Source organism: Amblyomma mixtum, unplaced genomic scaffold (genome assembly GCF_055824585.1).
Source record: "Amblyomma mixtum isolate Tamu unplaced genomic scaffold, ASM5582458v1 scaffold_36, whole genome shotgun sequence".
NCBI lineage: Eukaryota > Metazoa > Arthropoda > Arachnida > Ixodida > Ixodidae > Amblyomma > Amblyomma mixtum.
The window spans coordinates 81,190-98,996 of NW_028317733.1; the positions used below are offsets into that span (position 1 = coordinate 81,190).

General features: G+C 44.3%; 1 long non-coding RNA gene across 2 annotated transcripts in view; it reads right to left on the minus strand.

Annotated features, from left to right (window-relative positions):
* Positions 1-7,497: 7,497 nt before the first annotated feature.
* The window catches only part of LOC149324414 (uncharacterized), a 114,774-nt gene continuing 104,464 nt past the window's right edge, over positions 7,498-17,807 (minus strand). The window contains exons 1-3 of one of the 2 annotated variants that reach the window (XR_016286849.1): positions 16,614-16,654; positions 10,148-10,286; positions 7,498-7,642 (exon numbers count right to left, since the gene is read on the minus strand). This is a non-coding gene — a long non-coding RNA (uncharacterized LOC149324414). Of the gene's footprint in view, positions 7,643-10,147; positions 10,287-16,613; positions 16,655-17,807 lie in introns of those variants that run through there. The other variant, XR_016286848.1, reaches the window with a different exon arrangement.

The window sequence follows — 17,807 nt, forward strand, 5'->3', positions numbered from 1 at the left end:
TGCCATCCTACCTTCTGAGTGGCAAGTGTACCTGAATACTGCTTAAGAACTGAAATCCAGTGACAGGGACCTAACACCGTTTCTATCTAAGCAAGACAAAAAAGTTGAATATTTCGATTTCTCATCTTTCCTGGTTGGAACGGAAGGAGTGACCTCAAGTCTCTCTTTCATTGCAGTCGTTACGAAGATCTTGCATAAAACTAGCGCCACTAGCTCTTCGAGGGCACATAACACGAAACATCATTTGATGCTGAGTTACAATACCTACCTTCAATTTTAGAAGATGGATCTCTGCAGCATGTGCGGCATTTGCTAAAAAAAATAAACCTCATTTTCTTTCATGCATCTTATGCATACAGTGAAATTTTGCAGAATTTTGCTAAATTTCGCGCATTGTTTATTTTGTGTCGGAATTTGTAATTTTGCAGCGCAGAAAATTAGGGGCCTTACCCATGTATGAATCTCTCACACGTCAAACGCTCAAATTCACAATAGCTGAGAGGCATGAATGCAAGCGTCTTAAGCTGAAAAAAAACATAGTAAACCATGTGTGAATACTTGTGGTGATGTCTGTAGCACAAAAACATGGATGACAATAAACTGATGAACACGTCTTAGCATTGTCGTTGACTTCTTTGCAATATAAACATGGCTTTAAACGTACAATATTAACCAGCCTAGGAAAACACTATTCAACTGCACGTGTGAATAAACCACTATGTAAATAAAGATCAACGGTGGTTGTGCTCCACTGATGAATCACTATACAACACAGTCCGAAATCAATATAGCATGCTCTTCCAGCACTGACACATTGGACATTACAGATGTTCGACTCCTTCACAGATCTGCTTTTGGAAAAAAACTGCTTGTTATGTCTGAACAATTTTCTCTTAATAATCTAGCCCATTCCTAGCCTATACCCTCCGAGGGCACTTTAAAACAGAACAACCAATATGAATGAAACAAGAATTGGGTTAGGATTTGGCTATTAGCTCAACTAGTGCAGAATAAGTTTTCTTCACAGATTAGAAAATGAGCCATACCATAAGAGTAGCTCAAAACCAGGACGACGGACTCTTACGTTATGTTATGCACTACTCTTATGTTATGGATCAATACCGACTTGCCCAAATTTCCACTCTGGTAGAAAATGAGACCGAAAACTCACCTTTCTATCAATGCTTTGAAGTCTAGAGCACCAGCTATGAGCAGAGCTGCATGCTTGTGAATTAAGAGCAAATTGAACTCTGTGAGGCATGCTTTTGATGTTTTTCAGATCAATACAGCATTAGAAAAAAAGTTGCCTTAGTTGGTCTTCATTCTGCATGAGTGTCTGCTTAGGCAGGGCCATAGCAGAGTTTCAGTACGCTACTGGCATTCTATATGAAAGGTAAGCTCCTTGCAACCACCAATCTGCAAGCTAAACATACAACGCATTGCATGTTTACAGCAAACACAATGCGCTTGATTTTTAAACAAGCATTAACAAAGCCCAGAAGTCTATTTCAACATGACATGTCTACACTTAGTACTTTAGAATATCCTAATAAGTGTCTTTTGGTGCTATTGAGCAGAAAAGGCAATTTACAGAAATGTGTTAGGCCAGACAGCAAAGCAAAGATAGTTCACTGCAGATAAAGACCTTGTATCACCTCAACATCGAGCTTATGCAGCCCCAGAATAAAGCAGCCGCCCAGGAGGAATGCAAAACCTGTGCTGTGCACAACTTAAGGTGACATCATCCTAGTTCCCCAATGTAATGTTCACCTTTAACTCTTGGGTCATAAAGTTTCAGTCGTTAATGCTTTCAGGAGCAAAAACATGCCACCTAATATAACAAAGCACACACTGACCCAGATTTCTGTTGATGTTGCTCTAGATTCCAGTACCTTATACAACTTCTCTCCTATTCCTTTTGGCTTTCCAAATTCCTAAACAGCCTGGGAATTGCCGAAAGGATAGTAAGGAAACAATGACATGATGAAGCAGGGTAACTTCTGCCACTTGTATTCATGTGAATGGGACAGCAAAAATGACAAAAACAGCCGAACATGCCTTTAGCATTTAAAAACCTAAAATTGAGGGGGGCACTTTGTTGACCTAAAGTGCGGTGAGGAGGAAGCCTTAAGCGCGGTGTTGCTGCTTGTGTCACTGATGTGTGGTTAAGATGTTAAGCTTCGCCTCTGAGAGGGGAACGCAACAGCGTCTTGCAACGCTGCCAGGGAGTCCACAGAACACCATCACCGTTCTCTACGCCTTGCTCCTCAGTAAATTGGTTTTTGAGGAAGGAAATGTATCTGTCTCGCATATCTGGGTGGACACCTGAAACTGACACTGAAACTAGCCAATAAGGAGAAGGGAGGAAGATGGGAGTAAATGAAGACACCCTATTCACTAGACGCGCCTTTGTTCATTCCAAACCATCCATGGCAAAGCGGAGCGGTTAGCATGCTTGTCTCGCACTCCGCAGAACGGCGTTCGATTCCCACACACGACCAATTTCTTACTCGGCTTTATTTATTTATCTGATCTGACTAGAGAGTTTAATTAGGGTAATTGGTTAATTAAGCAATTAACTAAACATACTCTCACTTGCTTGGAGCATCACTATACGATCCCTTTAATTGGTTGCATGGTTACTAGCCAAAGTACAATTGGCCCCGTTTGAAATTCGCGCACTTTGACGTCAGGACCATATCGACCAACTGAAAAGCGTGACATTTCTGTCGACAACTCCTGCTTACAACAATGAGGAATTAAAGGCTTCCGCCTTAAAATTTCATCTTTAAGTATTAATCATAATGATACTTGAAAGCATGTTTATGACAGGACAAAATTGGCATTATAACTCCGCCCAAAGTGGTGCTAATAGCAGAAAGGGGATGTGTGCTTGCAGGTGTATGACGAAGAATCTGAAATGGCACTCAAATTTTCAGTGAAAAAGCCGCAGATTATACAAATGAGAGATTCCAAAGCTTTGCTGTCACATGGGTGGCCATATCAGAAAATCCAGTACAAGAAAACGAAATTCAGGCACATCTCAAGCTGCTTTTTTCATAACACCGGGTTTAAGAGGATGCAAACTGATAATTTGCATGCAGTTACTTTTAAAAACCTCCTGCGCAGAATACCCCGCAGTATGTGACCGGCATAAAAACATGGACAATAGTTCTGAAACAGCTTGGTTCCACATCTGACCATACTGGCAGCAAATAAGGGTATATGTAGGCTGGTTCAAAATACCCAATAACATGGAAAGATATTTGTTTTTATAGCTCCACTGTCGCAATAATTAGCAAAGTAAATGCACATGGTCAGTGGCTGCCACACCGTTTTTGATGAGCACTATTTGTATGCTTTCAGTGAGTCTTCTATGCTCACAGCTTCCTGGCTTTTCAGCAGATAAATTATATATTCTGAAACTTATCATAAGGTTACTTGTGCACAAGTCAGGTTCTACCCAAGAAAGTACTTGAAATCAGAATGCAGAGGTATTGAAAAAGCCACTTCAAAGTGCTCAAAGGTTCAGCACTAGACAAGTTGCATAAAAAATGCAACTGCCATTGGCATTTCAAGGGTCAAAAAGTACACATCCACACAACACCAGTTCAAATAGCTAGCGCCACTGTGACATACAGCAAAAAGTAATCTACACAATGCTAAAAATGAAATTTATCAATTGAAATGAGCAGTCTTGTGCATAGTCTTAAGCCAATACACTGACAGCCCATGGTAGATGCAGTGTAACTAGTGATGATAGTACAAATTATAACAAAAACTAGCAACCACTGGCAAAAGCAATGAAGCTCCATATGTCATACCTCATTTGCCATGCTTTCTGCTGTCAGCGTACAGCACCACTCATAGATCAAACTAAAACACAGCATTATCACAGGTATAATAACACTTGTATAAAAATACACCTTAATGGCTAGCACTTTGAACATTGATGAGAGGTAATATGCCTAGCTGCTCTTGAGTGCAATTGTAGATAAATGTGAAACACTATCGTGCTGAACAACCAAACTTTTGGCACGAATAGCGAAACATTCATACAGAAGCACCTATGATAAGATGCTCAAATCAAGGAGAAAAGAAAAAGGCAAAGTACAAATGCAAGAAGCAAGGGGGGGCATATATGCCCAAAGTTCAGTCTCTCAACACCATCATTCAGTATGATCAAACATACAGTACTTAATTAATTCTGTTCCCACAGGTGAGGCTTTCATGCAGCACAGTTGTTGATACAGCATTGGACACCATTTCTACTACATAAAACAGCAGCTAAAAGTTAGCAGTAGGCTACTTGCCATGTTAGCTGCATCCCTTTAATTCAAGGTGAAATCAAAGGAACCTTCCTCTACAGTTATAAATATGGTAAAAAATGCCACACAGTCTAACTGCCTCATCAGCCCTTTTATAACGGCATTTAAAAATGCCCCGATTTGATTATCAATTCAAACAGCATGCAAAACCTTGTTTTCAAAACTTAACAAGAATACATAATACACCTCGATTCACATATTGGCACGTTACGCAGCTTCCTTCTAGCAACAGTTTAGATTTCTCCAAGCAAAGATCTAGATCTCACTAAAAGCAAGAGCAAGCAGCTGTAGTCAATGAACTTGTTTCAAGCACATGAAAATTTAAAGTGTTGTTTGCGCAAAGCTTACTAATGCTAGACAAGAAGTTCTACCTACCTTTAGTGTTTTCTCAAGTCTGCCAGGTGTAACAGTGGCTTGACTGACTCCACGTATCTTTGAAGGGTTTCTTTCAATGGAGGCACTGGCAACTTCTTCAAATCTGTCTGCTTCGACATCATAAGACCCATCTGAACAGCCGATGCAGCCAGACACTGCGAAACTTTTTTGCTGAATTCATTTACCTGAACAAAACCAAGCATGCAAAATGAATTGGTTGGTTGGTTGTTGGGGTTTAACGTCTCAATTCGACTCAGGCTATGAGAGACCCCATAGTGAAGGGCTGCGGAAATTGAGGCCACTGGATGTTCATTAACGAGCACTGACATAGCACAGCACATGGGCCTGTGTGCGATGTCAGTGAATTGAAAGACAAGCAGAAAGGGGTCGTACTGGAGGCTGGGCACTAAAGAAAACTGCTCAACGTCTCATCCAAATGCAAACACAAACTGGAATTCAGAAGGATGGCCTGAGGGGCGAGTTGGTGCATGATGAAATGAACGGCGGCGCAACAAGAACACTAACAAGAAAGGAACACCACTGGAATTGGAATTGCACTGGAAACTGGAATTGCACTGGAAACTGGAATTGCACATGCAAGCTGGAATTGCACGGAAACTGGAAAGTGGAATTGCACATGCAAAGGCAGATAAGAGAGCTGTATCCAAGATAACATGATCATTTCATAATGTATGCGTTTAAAGTGAAGGGAAAACAAACTAGAAAAGTTAAATTTGCTCATTAATAAGCCGCATGATTCTCTACAAACAGTGCGGGATAAATGAGAATTCCGAGTTTTAGATGGCACCTGCTCACCATTTTTCCTCGTGCACAGGCAAGTCACTCGCGAATGAGCATTTGTTGTTGTTGTTGTTGTTGTTGTTGCTGTGCCCAAAATAAAGGCGCGCACCCACTGCGGGGGATTAGCCAGGACACAGGCGGTGACTGATTCGAAACGTTAAAAAATGGAGTAAAATTAAAAATTTTGACAGTTAATAATACAAAAAATAATAATTGTAATAATAATTATAATAATAATAATAATAACAACAATAAGTAAGTAAATAAAAGAGAATTCAGATTTGTTAATTGAAATAAAATAACGGACACTGTGAGATCGGTGACTGAAAGACGGAACAGGGCTACACTCACCATTTTAGGAAGCTTTGGTAGCAGATAAATTTTGAACATGAGAAAGAGCTTAGGACGGCAGCCGTTTCGTGTCTGGAAGGGAAGTATGAATGGGGGGAGAGCACATTCCAGTTACTGTGCCCAAGGGAGGAAGCCCCAATAGACCGAACAACCCCAGCAGGCAGACTCAGACCGAGCTGTCGCAACGGATGCTCTGACAGGCGCCTCCGTAAAGAGGAGAGGCGGCGGCAGGTCAACAAGCAGTGATCTATCGTTTTGGGTTCAGCTCAGAGCGGGCACAATGGGGAGACTGCGACTGCCAGACCAGATCTTTGAATGTAGAGGTTTAATTGAGGTACGCGACAACGTAGATGCATGAAGGAAACCTCCAGCCTGCACAGTCGCCATCCTTTACTGCACCACGGGTAAAGGGGGTGCAGGAATTCGGGAGAGGAGGTCAGTGTTGATGCTGCAAATTCTTTTAAGAGCAGATACCTGCGAAACCTGGCCGCAGTAATATATGCGCTGGGCGGAAGGAGAGATACGACTGGGCCTTGAAGGGATCTCTTCGCCAGGGTATGACAGTTACCTCATTAAAATGTATTCCTTGGTGCCCAGGCACCCACACCAACCGTAACAAACCCACATGGGGCGGAATCAAGCATTTGAGTGAGCGGAGTGCTTGAGATCCTGCAGATGCGGTGAGAGATGAGCACAGGGATAAAGAATCCGTCATAATTATGAAAGAAGACAAAGAGCTATTTAACTTGGGCAATGCCAGGACTATATACTGCTAGAAACTCGGCCAGATAAATGGAAGTGTAATCGTGAAGGCGGAGTGAGTATGGCCAATCAAGGAAGAGGGAGAAAATACCAGCACCGGCCTTTCCTTCAGACTGTGAGGCGTCTGTCGCAGTTAAAGCGACAGACGACAGATGAGAGTTAAAGCGCATCAAGTAATCCTGTATTAAACCATTAAGCAAATGGGAAGGCATTAATTTTGCATGTTTTGGAATTGTAAAGATATCGTCAAAGACAACCTGAATACCTAGATGAAGAATTGGTGCACACCGGAGGGATGTCCAAAATGAGGACTTTTAAGGGGTCAGGGAGGGATTTCACAAAACATATCTGTCGAGTACAGAAACGAGACCAGCTTTCGGTGAAAAAGGGCCTTGGCTGATGAAGGAAGATCAAATTTGAAGCACGAAGCGACGTATCGCACATTTTTACCAGTCTTTGTACTGTTAAGAGCCAAAATCTTGTAGGCAATGATGAAATACGTGCTTCCAGGTATAAGACGGAATTGGCCGCAAATTTTGGAAGGCTCAGACAGAGACACAATGCCTCCCGCTCGAAGAGAAGAAGGGGGCGAAGTTTATACGCAGGTGCACCAGAGAACAGGACGCAGGCGAACTGTAGTACTGGATAGACATACATCCTATAAATCATAAGAAGCGAGTGTCTTCTCATGCCGGAACGAACGTTGCTCAGCCTGCACAGCATACAGACTGCTCGGACTCCTTTCACACTGGTTTGCTCTATATAGGCCCGCCAAGAAAGTGATGGGCCATAAATTACTCCGAGGTATTTGATACTCTGCACTTGAGGAATTACACGGTGCCAATAAACAATACAGATATTAACTGAATAAGAGAGATCAAAAAACCAACAGAGCGCATTTATTAATCTCAGGGGACATATTAATATCCCCTCAGTCTGCATTGAACAAGCCCAGCTGTTCTCATTTTCCTCGACTTCCTCGCTTCTTCTTCTGTGGTTGGTTTGGTGTCTGCTGATGCTGGCGCCTGTAAGCAGAAACGAATCCGGAAGCAAGTTTGCTAATCCCAAAGATTGCTGTTGCCATATACATTCTAAGGTTCTAACTGTGACTAGTTTTCTTCTCTAAATCTCTAAATATTATGGTGCACACAGGGCTGCAAGCTATTGTATGCAGTGCTTACCGCATTAATGCAAAAATAAGCCTCCTCTGGTTCAATGCAGTTCAGAAAGGGATGGTTAAATTCGCGCTAATACGGTAATTTCCAGGAGGCCCACACGTCCATTCCCTGGGATAAAAAACAAGCGGGATGCCTTCAATGGAATTCAACAAGACTACTCGGGCCAGTCGGTTAAGTAACTTCACATGCTGAGTTCGAAATACGCAAAAAAGAAGACGAAGAGCACGAGACAGTGAGCACACGGCGCTCGTCCGTGTTGAATTTAATACCTTTATTTTGCCCCCGTTTTCTCGTGCATTTCGAAGTGAGCTCTCACTGCAAGACGCTTGGGCAGTTGCCGCAACAGATGCTTCCGTTCACTTATGATGCATCAGTCAGCATATCGCGCTAGCCCGATTTCATTCAATTTCAACGCCGGCGCAGTTCTGGTGAACATCCAGGAAGTGCAGTCTCTAGCTGTTTCGCGTTGGCCTGATGCAGCTAGAGACTGCACTTCCTGGATGTTCGCCAGAACTGCGCCGGCGTTGAAATGGAATGAAAATTCGATGACATCAAATGCGTCCACCCATGCGCCCAGAAATGGGACAGCCGATGGGGTGGTGCGGGTAAGGGCCAGGATGTAAAAATTCGGGGGCCACTTTGACTCTCTAAAGTGTTGCAAGGCGAAAGCCTTTCCTGGCACACTTTTATTTTTTTTTTGTTCTTCTTTTTCACATTTCTTGTTTTTTTATTTTTGTTTCTTATGTTTTAATTTATTCTCTATTTTTGTATCGTATTTGTAATTCATATTTGTTTTATTGCATTTATGAAACCCACGCATTCACTAGACGCGCCTTTATTAAGGCGGGAGCCTTTAATGTCTCATCGTTCTAAGCAGCAGTTGTCAACACAAATGTCACGCTTTTCAATTGGTCGAAACGGTCATGACGTCACAGTGCGCGAATTTCAAACGGGGCCAATTGTACTTTGCCTAGTAACCATACAACCAATTGAAGAGATCGTATAGTGACGCTCCAAGTGGGACTGCGCTATAGTTAATTGCTTAATTACCTAATTAGCCTAATTAACTTTTATAGTCAGGCAATATAAGTAAATAAAACCGAGTAGGAAATTGGTCGAACCCGGGAATCGAACCCCGGTATTCGGCGTGCGAGACGAGCATGCTATCCACTCCGCAATGCCAGCTCGATGGTTTGGAATAAACAAAGGCGCGTCTAGTAAATACGGTGTCTTCACTCACTCCCAACCTCCTCCCTTCCCTTCCGGTGAGGTTTAGGTGTCCACCGAGATATGAGAGACAGATACATTTCCTTTCCTCCGAAACCAAATTACCGACGAGCGAGGCGTATAACCGAATGGGCGATGGCGTGCTATGGACTCCCTGGCAGCGTTGCAAGACGCTGTCGCGTTCCACTCTTAGAGGCGAAGCTTATCTTAACCACACATCAGTGACCACACTTTAGGTCAAAAAAGTGCCCCCCTGAATTCTGTCGGCTGTCCACCGAGATATGTGAGACAGTTACTGCGTATTTCGTTTCCTCAAATACAATTTTCATTTTCTTCATTACGGGCCCTCTTTGTCTTCTTTCACTCCCACTTCCTCCCTTCTTCTACGGTGCGGTTCAGGTGTCCACCGAGATGACAGATAATTAATGCGCCATTTCGTTTCCTCAAAAAGCGTTGCGTTCAAAGGACAAGGCAACGCGCCGAACGGGTGGTGGCGTTCCGTGGACTCCCTCGCTGTCGCGTTCCACTCCTAAAGGCGAAGCTTAAGCGTCATTAATTAGTAGTTAATTAGTATTCAGTCATTATTAAGTAATTAACCATTCATTAGTGATTTGTCATCACTTAGTAATTAGTACTTAATTATACGTGACGCAACCAGTGCCCCAGAAGCAGCGAAAGTGGTGCAGAAAACGCTTTCGCCTCTACGCACTTTAAACAGCCAAAATGCCCCCTGAATTTTTCATGCTGGAACCCTGAGCCTTGGTGGCGGAGTTCAAATGCCAAAGCCCGTGGTTCGATTCCCACCCTCGACATAGTTGCTCTTTTTAGTGACGCCGAAACGCGGACACATTTGCTAACATTCCTTGGTCACGACAGTATGAGGCATTAAAGGCTTCCGCCTTAAAATGGGAGATGCGTTGCCTGGGGTCGCCAGAGTTCGCACCCCTTATCATCAGCAGATACGAAAATCGCGGGGCCGCGCGCGGCTCCACCGACTTCAACACTTGAACGCGCTGTACGTGAGCCGCCTGTTCGCTCTTGAAATGGATCATTAACATTCACAATAAAAGTATATTCAATTCGACATGGGCGTGGCTACTCTCTTTGGGCCAGGATGGTACCTACGAGCTTTCTTGTTGTTGTCGCATGCCTTCCTCGATGGTGGTCAGCATTCTTGACAATAAGTCGCTCTGCTGTCGCCGCGCCTCCGTCATTTCTTCAAGACCCCGACCAAACTCCGACAAAAAATTCGCAAATTCTCGCTCTGAAAGAGGAAAGAAAAGCTAATTTTCCAGGTTACCAACTAAGTTCTTCAAAGTGCAAACATAAACGCTTGCTCGCGCACAGTCTCTGCGCCGTCAGCTGAGTTGCAGTGAACGACTACGGTTTACTCATTAGGTGCTGCACGGAAATAAATTGAAGTTCAACATATCTTTTATTTCGCACGTTTTTTTTCTTTCTAGCCTGTTGACATCTTTAGATTTATTTATTATTTATTATTTATTATTTCGAATACCCTCAGGGCCCGGGTCGGGCGTTACAGAGGGGAGTGGAATACTCAACATAATTAAGATAAAAGCACAGGCACATATATATATATATATATACATATATATACACATATATATAGGGGTGTCAAAAACAGTGCAAAAATAGTAAGGAACACCAGAAGGTAACAATAAACATCCAAGAATTCAATACAAGTACTACAAGTAAGGAACACCAAAATATAACTGTAGAACACAATACAAGTAGTAATACGGGGGTAAAAAATAAATAAGCAGTGCGTAACGATTAATCAGGAACACCAAAATGAGCTTTTAAGGCATTTTTGAACAATGTAACATCAGTAATAGACACAAGATCTTCGGGAAGGTGGTTCCACTCTGTTATTGAGCGCGGGAGAAATGAATTATGAAAGGTATTCGTGTGGCATGCGAAAGATCCAATTTTATGACGATGGTCCACGCGATGTGACACATAAGAGGGCCGGTGGAGTAAAAGATTGTGAAGTGTGTCGTGGTAGTATATTTTATGGAGCAAACAAAGTCGCTGTATCTGACGTCTCAAGGAGAGTGGAGGTAGGTGTAATGTGTTTTTCATGTTAGTTGTGCTGGCAGTACGATGATAATTACTGAGAATGTAGCGAGCAGACCGATTCTGAAGAGCTTCGATGGTTGTTACCAGATGATCAAGGCCGGGATCCCATACAGAAGCAGCATACTCAAGCTTTGGACGGATAAGTGTTTTATAAAATTGTAATTTAAGAGATGAAGAAATGTTCGCAAAATTACGTTTCAGATAGCCTAGAGATCTGTTAGCGTTGCTAGTTATATAGTTGATGTGCTGTTCCCATGATAATTTGGATGAAAATAAGACGCCCAAGTATTTGTAAGATGTTACCTGTTCAAGCGGGGAATCCTGAAGAATATAAGAAGAAACATTAGAGTTAATTCGAGATACATGCATTAAGTTACACTTGTTAGAGTTAAGAGTCATTAACCAATCCTGACACCATGCAGTTACTGCGTTAAGGTCTGATTGCAGAATCTTTTCGTCATTGGGATTGGTTATTTCACGATAAATTACACAGTCATCTGCGAAAAGGCCAGCGCGAGATTGAATTTTGGTGGGTAAGTCATTTATGTAAATTAGAAAGAGCAAGGGAGCAAGAACGGAGCCTTGTGGCACGCCGGAATCAACGGGGACATAATTGGAGTCGATTTCGTTAATCGTTACGTATTGGGAGCGATTAGTAAGAAAACTTCTCAACCATGCAAAAACGTTGGGATCCAGGTTAAGTTGGTGTAATTTAAAGAGGAGTAGAGTGTGTGATACCTTGTCAAAAGCCTTAGAAAAGTCTAAAAATATGCAGTTGACAACACCGCCGTGGTCGAGGACGCTGTGAAGAAAGTGAGTGAAAGATGCCAGCTGCGTTTCACATGAATAATATTTTCTGAAGCCATGTTGGGAACTATGAAAAAAAGATTGAGAATCAAGATGGGTAGCGATTTGGGATGATATGATATGCTCAAGAATTTTGCATGGAACACATGTCAAAGATATGGGGCGATAGTTTTTAACATCATGTTTGTCACCATTTTTATGTGTGGGAACCACCTTCCCTACCGCCCAATCATCAGGAACCAAGCCGGTGGATAAAGATTGGTCGAAAAGTTTTGTTAAGATGATAGATGAATAAAATTTGGTGTTTTTAAGGAATTTTGAAGTGATACCATCAGGACCAGAAGCAGAAGAGAGCTTCAGGCAATCAATAATCTTTTCGACACCAGCTGGATTAACTGTGATGGGAGGCATTGGCGATAGCGGAGGTATGTCGAACAGAGGTTTAGGGACGTCTGCATGACTAGAGAACGATGCTGCAAAAAAATCGTTGAATGTAGAGGCACATTGTTCATCTGTTAACGGTAGACCATCACTGGAGTTAATAATCATCCTATCGCTTTCAGGGCCTTTTACTGTTCGCCAGAACTGTCGAGGATTTGAACGTAGCAGATTGGGGAGGGTGTGTTGAAAGAAATAGCGTTTGGATTCCCGTAAAGCGCGACTGTAACTAGCATTCGCGGTGCGATAGGCTTGCCATCGCTCTGATAGTTTTGAGGTTTTAGCTAGGCGGTATAAACGCTTCTTTTTATTGGCTAGTCTTCCGAGAGCTTTATTATACCATGGTGATTTGGTGCACTTAATTACTCGTATGGGGATGTGCTTGTTGATGAGCTCGGCTGTTTTGGTTTTGTACAAGTCCCAGTTTAATTGTAGGCTGCGATGTTCAAAATTTCTCAAAAATTCGTCACAAAAAGAAGATAATGCACGATTAATTTCGTCGTAATTTCCTCGGCTGTAATTCCTAACAATCTTCATTTTTTTTCCTGCTCGGGGGGCAGGGAATCCGAGCGTAAATTCAAGGAGTGAGTGGTCGCTAAGTCCTGGAAGAATGCTGAGGTTTGAAATTGATTCAGGGCATGTAGTTAAGATAAGGTCAAGAGTGTTTTCAGAATGACTAGTGCATCTTGTAGGCAGTGTGACGATTTGAGAAAAATGGAACGTTGAGCACAAGTTAATAAAAGATTTAGATTCTGAATCAGTAGGAAGACTACTGGGGCCATCCACGCCCCAGGAGATATTAGGGTAATTAAAATCACCCAAAAGAAAAATAGGAGAACCAGGATACCGAACACAGATTAGATTAATGACATCGTGTAGGTTGTTAATGAATTCGAGGTCTCTGGGTGGTGGACGATAACATACACCGACTGTGATCTTCCTGCCTTTTATGTTTAATAAAACCCACGTTATTTCTAGATTGCTTGTCACATGTATTGCGCATGAGGATATGTTATGGTCTACGGCAATTAGTACTCCGCCACCTGGCCGGCAATTTCTATCATTACGGTAAAAGTTGTAGCGTTTGTTACATTCTAAAATTTCATGGTCGCGTATTTTGCTTGAGAGCCATGTTTCTGTTAGTACTACTACGTGGGCTGCACAAGAATCAATAAATGAACTTAACTGTTCACGGTTTTTCAGGACACTTCGAATATTAGTATACACAACGGAAAGCTCATTAAAAGGTCCACGACCCCTCTGTGACCGCTAAGGTGATAAACTAGAAGGTTGGATGACGCCACTGGGAGAAGGGCTAGAGGATAGCGCAAGGTCAGTGACAGGTTTCTGGGTGGTCACAGCCTTGTTTAGTTGAGATTCAATGACGGTTTTCGTGGTAGGGTTGTAGGTGTAGCACTTCCCGTTCATGTGGAGCCTTTTATACTTCAACTGGTATGACGTGCTGCGAGTCTTGGCAAATTGTAAAAGCGTTTTTCTAGCTAGCCTAGTTGAGGGACAGAAGTCTTCGCCGACAGAAACCTTGTTCTTTTTTATCGTGTCTCGATTGGACAGAATTAGATCCTTAGTCTTGGAATGAACAAACTTGGCGATAATGGGCCTGCAAGAATTCTCTCCGGCACGTCCGAGCCGATGTGCACGCTCAATGTCATCGGAGCTTAAAGAAGAAAAGGCTGGTAATTCGGAGAGTACTGAAATTAACTTTTGTTCAGCGTCCGATGGGCTTTCTTGGGGCACTTCAGGTATGTTATAAAAGATTAGATTATTGCGCCTGGATCTATCTTCGGCGTCATCTAGGCGTGCGTGTAAGTTAGCACATTCCTGCTGGAGGGTTTCAATATTTTCTTGTGTCGCCAGCATATCAGTTTGCAGAGTGTCGATAACAGACACCTTTTCTTCCAGGCATGTTAGCCGGTCGACAACTTCTGTCAGTTTTTGACCTAAGCTATCTTGCTTATTGCTAATTTCAGTAACTGAAGCTTGAAGTAGCTCTTGGCTGTTTTGCACCGCGACAGTTCTTGAGTGTACGTCGCGAAGCAGCTTTGATATTTCTTCTAGATCCATGCTTTGTGTATTAGCCCTCGTACCAGGGCCAGGGCCAGGATTTAGTTCAACATCACCAGCAATTAGTAATAACACTTTCACGACATCAGCACACTCAGATATCACAAAAATAAGCACTTCTGGGCTCGGAAACAGCAAAAGGCAACGATCTCCGGTTTTCTTGCTATAGAGAGACGGATAGCAACTGACCTGCACAATGAAGAAACGGTTGGCATAAGTAGTCCGCATCGCCGTGCTGTCTCCGAGCCCACTGAAGGGTCCCTGTGGCGACGCTTGGTTTATATCGTCGGGCAGGGATGACGTCACTGTAGTCGATGATGTGAAGGTAGTTGGCGGGATCTTTAAAGCCGCAGCGCTGTAGATTAGACTGTCTTGCTCTGTGCTGTGGCACGTTTCCACTGGAATCCAAGGCTCGTGAAAAGGCGCGAACAGGACGGTGCTTTCGTTGAAGGCGGCGTATCCAGAAGATGTCAGGAATGCGAAAATCTGCACAATGAAGAAACGGTTGGCATAAGTAGTCCGCATCGCCGTGCTGTCTCCGAGCCCACTGAAGGGTCCCTGTGGCGACGCTTGGTTTATATCGTCGGGCAGGGATGACGTCACTGTAGTCGATGATGTGAAGGTAGTTGGCGGGATCTTTAAAGCCGCAGCGCTGTAGATTAGACTGTCTTGCTCTGTGCTGTGGCACGTTTCCACTGGAATCCAAGGCTCGTGATAAGGCGCGAACAGGACGGTGCTTTCGTTGAAGGCGGCGTATCCAGAAGATGTCAGGAATGCGAAAATCTGCACAATGAAGAAACGGTTGGCATAAGTAGTCCGCATCGCCGTGCTGTCTCCGAGCCCACTCCATTTCGTGAGTTCTTAAGCAATCTCAAGTGACCAACCCGAGCTAGTGGTGCACCGCAGCGAGAAATGATCTTAAGCGTAATAAAAAAAAATTCAGGGGGCACTTTGGCTCTCTAAAGTGCTGCAAGGCGAAAGCGTTTCCTGGCCAGTTTGTTTTTATTTAATTTTATTTTTCATATTTTTTTTATTTTTTTGCTCGTTTTCTTAGTTTTATTGTTTTTTTATTTTTCACATCTTATTTTTATTTTGTTTTTATTTTTATGTATTTTGTTATTTTTATTTTCCTTTTCCTGACTTTACTCCTTTTTTATTTATGAAGCCCATGCATTCAGTAGATGTGGCTTTATTCATTCTGGAACCTTGAGCCTTTTGAAGCAGTAACGCCGAAAGGCGGACGAATCTGCCGACGCGTCTGTCCACACATCTGCCGACGCGTCTGTCGACACTCCTGCCGACGCGTCTGTCGGCACTCCTGCCGACGCGTCTGTCGACACTCCTGCCGACGCGTCTGTCGGCACTCCTGCCGACGCGTCTGTCGGCACTTCTGCCGACGCGTCTGTCAGCACTCCTGCCGACGCGCCTGTCCACACTTCTGCCGACGCGTCTGTCGGCACTCCTGCCGACGCGTCTGTCGACACTTCTGCCTACGCGTCTGTCGGCACTGCTGCCGACGCGTCTGCTAACGACAGTATGAGGCATTAAAGGCTTTCGCCGTAAAAAAATGAGGCTCAGGCTAACTACTAGCGACGTGCAGGATGCAGCGTACGAGGTCTGGCACAAAAAGATAGCAGGTGGGAAAGAGGAAAACCAACTGCGCGCGCGCGTGCGCGCAATTTTTTTCGCCAGCTTGCTCGTTCACAGGCCGCTGACTGGCCGATAGACCGACGTTCACGCAGTAGGCCGTAGGCCCTTCGCGAGGGTTTCAAGCTAGACGCGCGAAATCACCTGAAGAGACCATCACGTTTTTTTTTGTTTTTAATGCGCTATATCCGCGTGCGTGCAACCAAGTGCTCCACATTTCGAAGAGCACTCAAGCGCTCCGTTTGCAAGCACGGTTGGGGCATCTGCGAGATTTTTGTCTGCCCCTGAGAATGAAATAGCCTAAGTCGGTATAAAGAGTTACTACAATGTGTAAGAAAACACTAATTCGAGCTCTGCGTCATATGCAAACAATGGTGGCACACGCAAACAAAGGCGCAGTGCGTCATGCAGCCGTACGCGCGTTCGCGGCAAATACGTGGAAGACTGCACGAAGACAAGTAGCTTCGCAACAGAGCGCAAGTCAGCACGGCATAAAGCCAATAAAACGTGCACTTACCCTGGTCACCCTCATTTCCGGCCATTTTCTCTGCAACCAGAAACAGCAAGAACAGCGCGCCAACACCACACAGCGGCAAATTACCGCGCGCCGTCAGAATTTTCAAATCCAAACTGCCACTCAGGGATCTTGACATATATCATTGGCTGAAAGGTGTCACGTGTGCTTGAAACGATCCAATTAGGGCGGGGGGGGGGAGGAAAGAGACCTTCTCGGAAGTTCCGAAGCATATATATATACAAATGTCGCCTGGGGCCCACCGCAGAGTAAGTATCTGTTCTCGCTTCCGCGAGCGCGGCTTCGGCCGCTTATCTTTTTTTTTTTGAGCAGCGTCCGCTCCGGCGGACGCAGTTGTTGCTGCGACGCCCGTCTTTTCTTTCCTTTTTCTCTTTCCTCTGATCTTTTAACTCTCCTCTATCTGCACGTGGCAGCGGTGGTGGCTTGGCTCGAGCCAGTAGGCAGGCCCGTGCAATTTCCTTTTCATCCTTCTCTCAGTCACAACAACAAGCCCGCCGCAGAAAGAATATCTGTGGCATTCGGCTCGCAGCCTTCGGGCTGCGGCCGTGTATCTTTTTTTCAGCCAGCGTCCGTTCCGGCGGACGCGGTTGTTGCGCCGCGCGTCTTTACTCTCTCTTTTATTCTGTCTTCTTATCTTTAAACTCTCTTCTATCTGCACGTGGCAGCGGTGGTGGCTCGGCAGGAGCCAGTTGGCAGGCCCGTGCACTTTTCCTTTTCATCCTTCTCTCAGTCGCAACCAACCGGGCCCGCCGCCGCGGTTCGGCGGCTACAGCGTTCGGCTGCCGAAGGCGAGGGCGCGGCATCAAGTCCCGGCCTGGGCAACCGCGTTTAGATGAAGACGAAACGCAAAGGACGCCCGTGTGCTGGCCGATCTTTTATCCTCTGTAATTGGTCGCAGTTTTCGGGTTATGTAAGCCGTGAAAAACAGGTAAACGACATGAAAAAAAAATGGACAACGCTTAGGCTTCGCTTTTAAGAGTGAAAACGCGACAGCGTCTTGCAGAGCTGCCATGGAGTACACGGAACCCCATCGACCGTCCGGCGCGACGCCTTGCCCGGCCGTTGTACAAATGAACAATTGGTTTTTTTTAGGAAGAGAAATGACGCAGTAACAGTCCCACTTGTCTTGGTGGACACCCGGACCGCGCATGATACAATATTTTTTCAGGCAGGCCC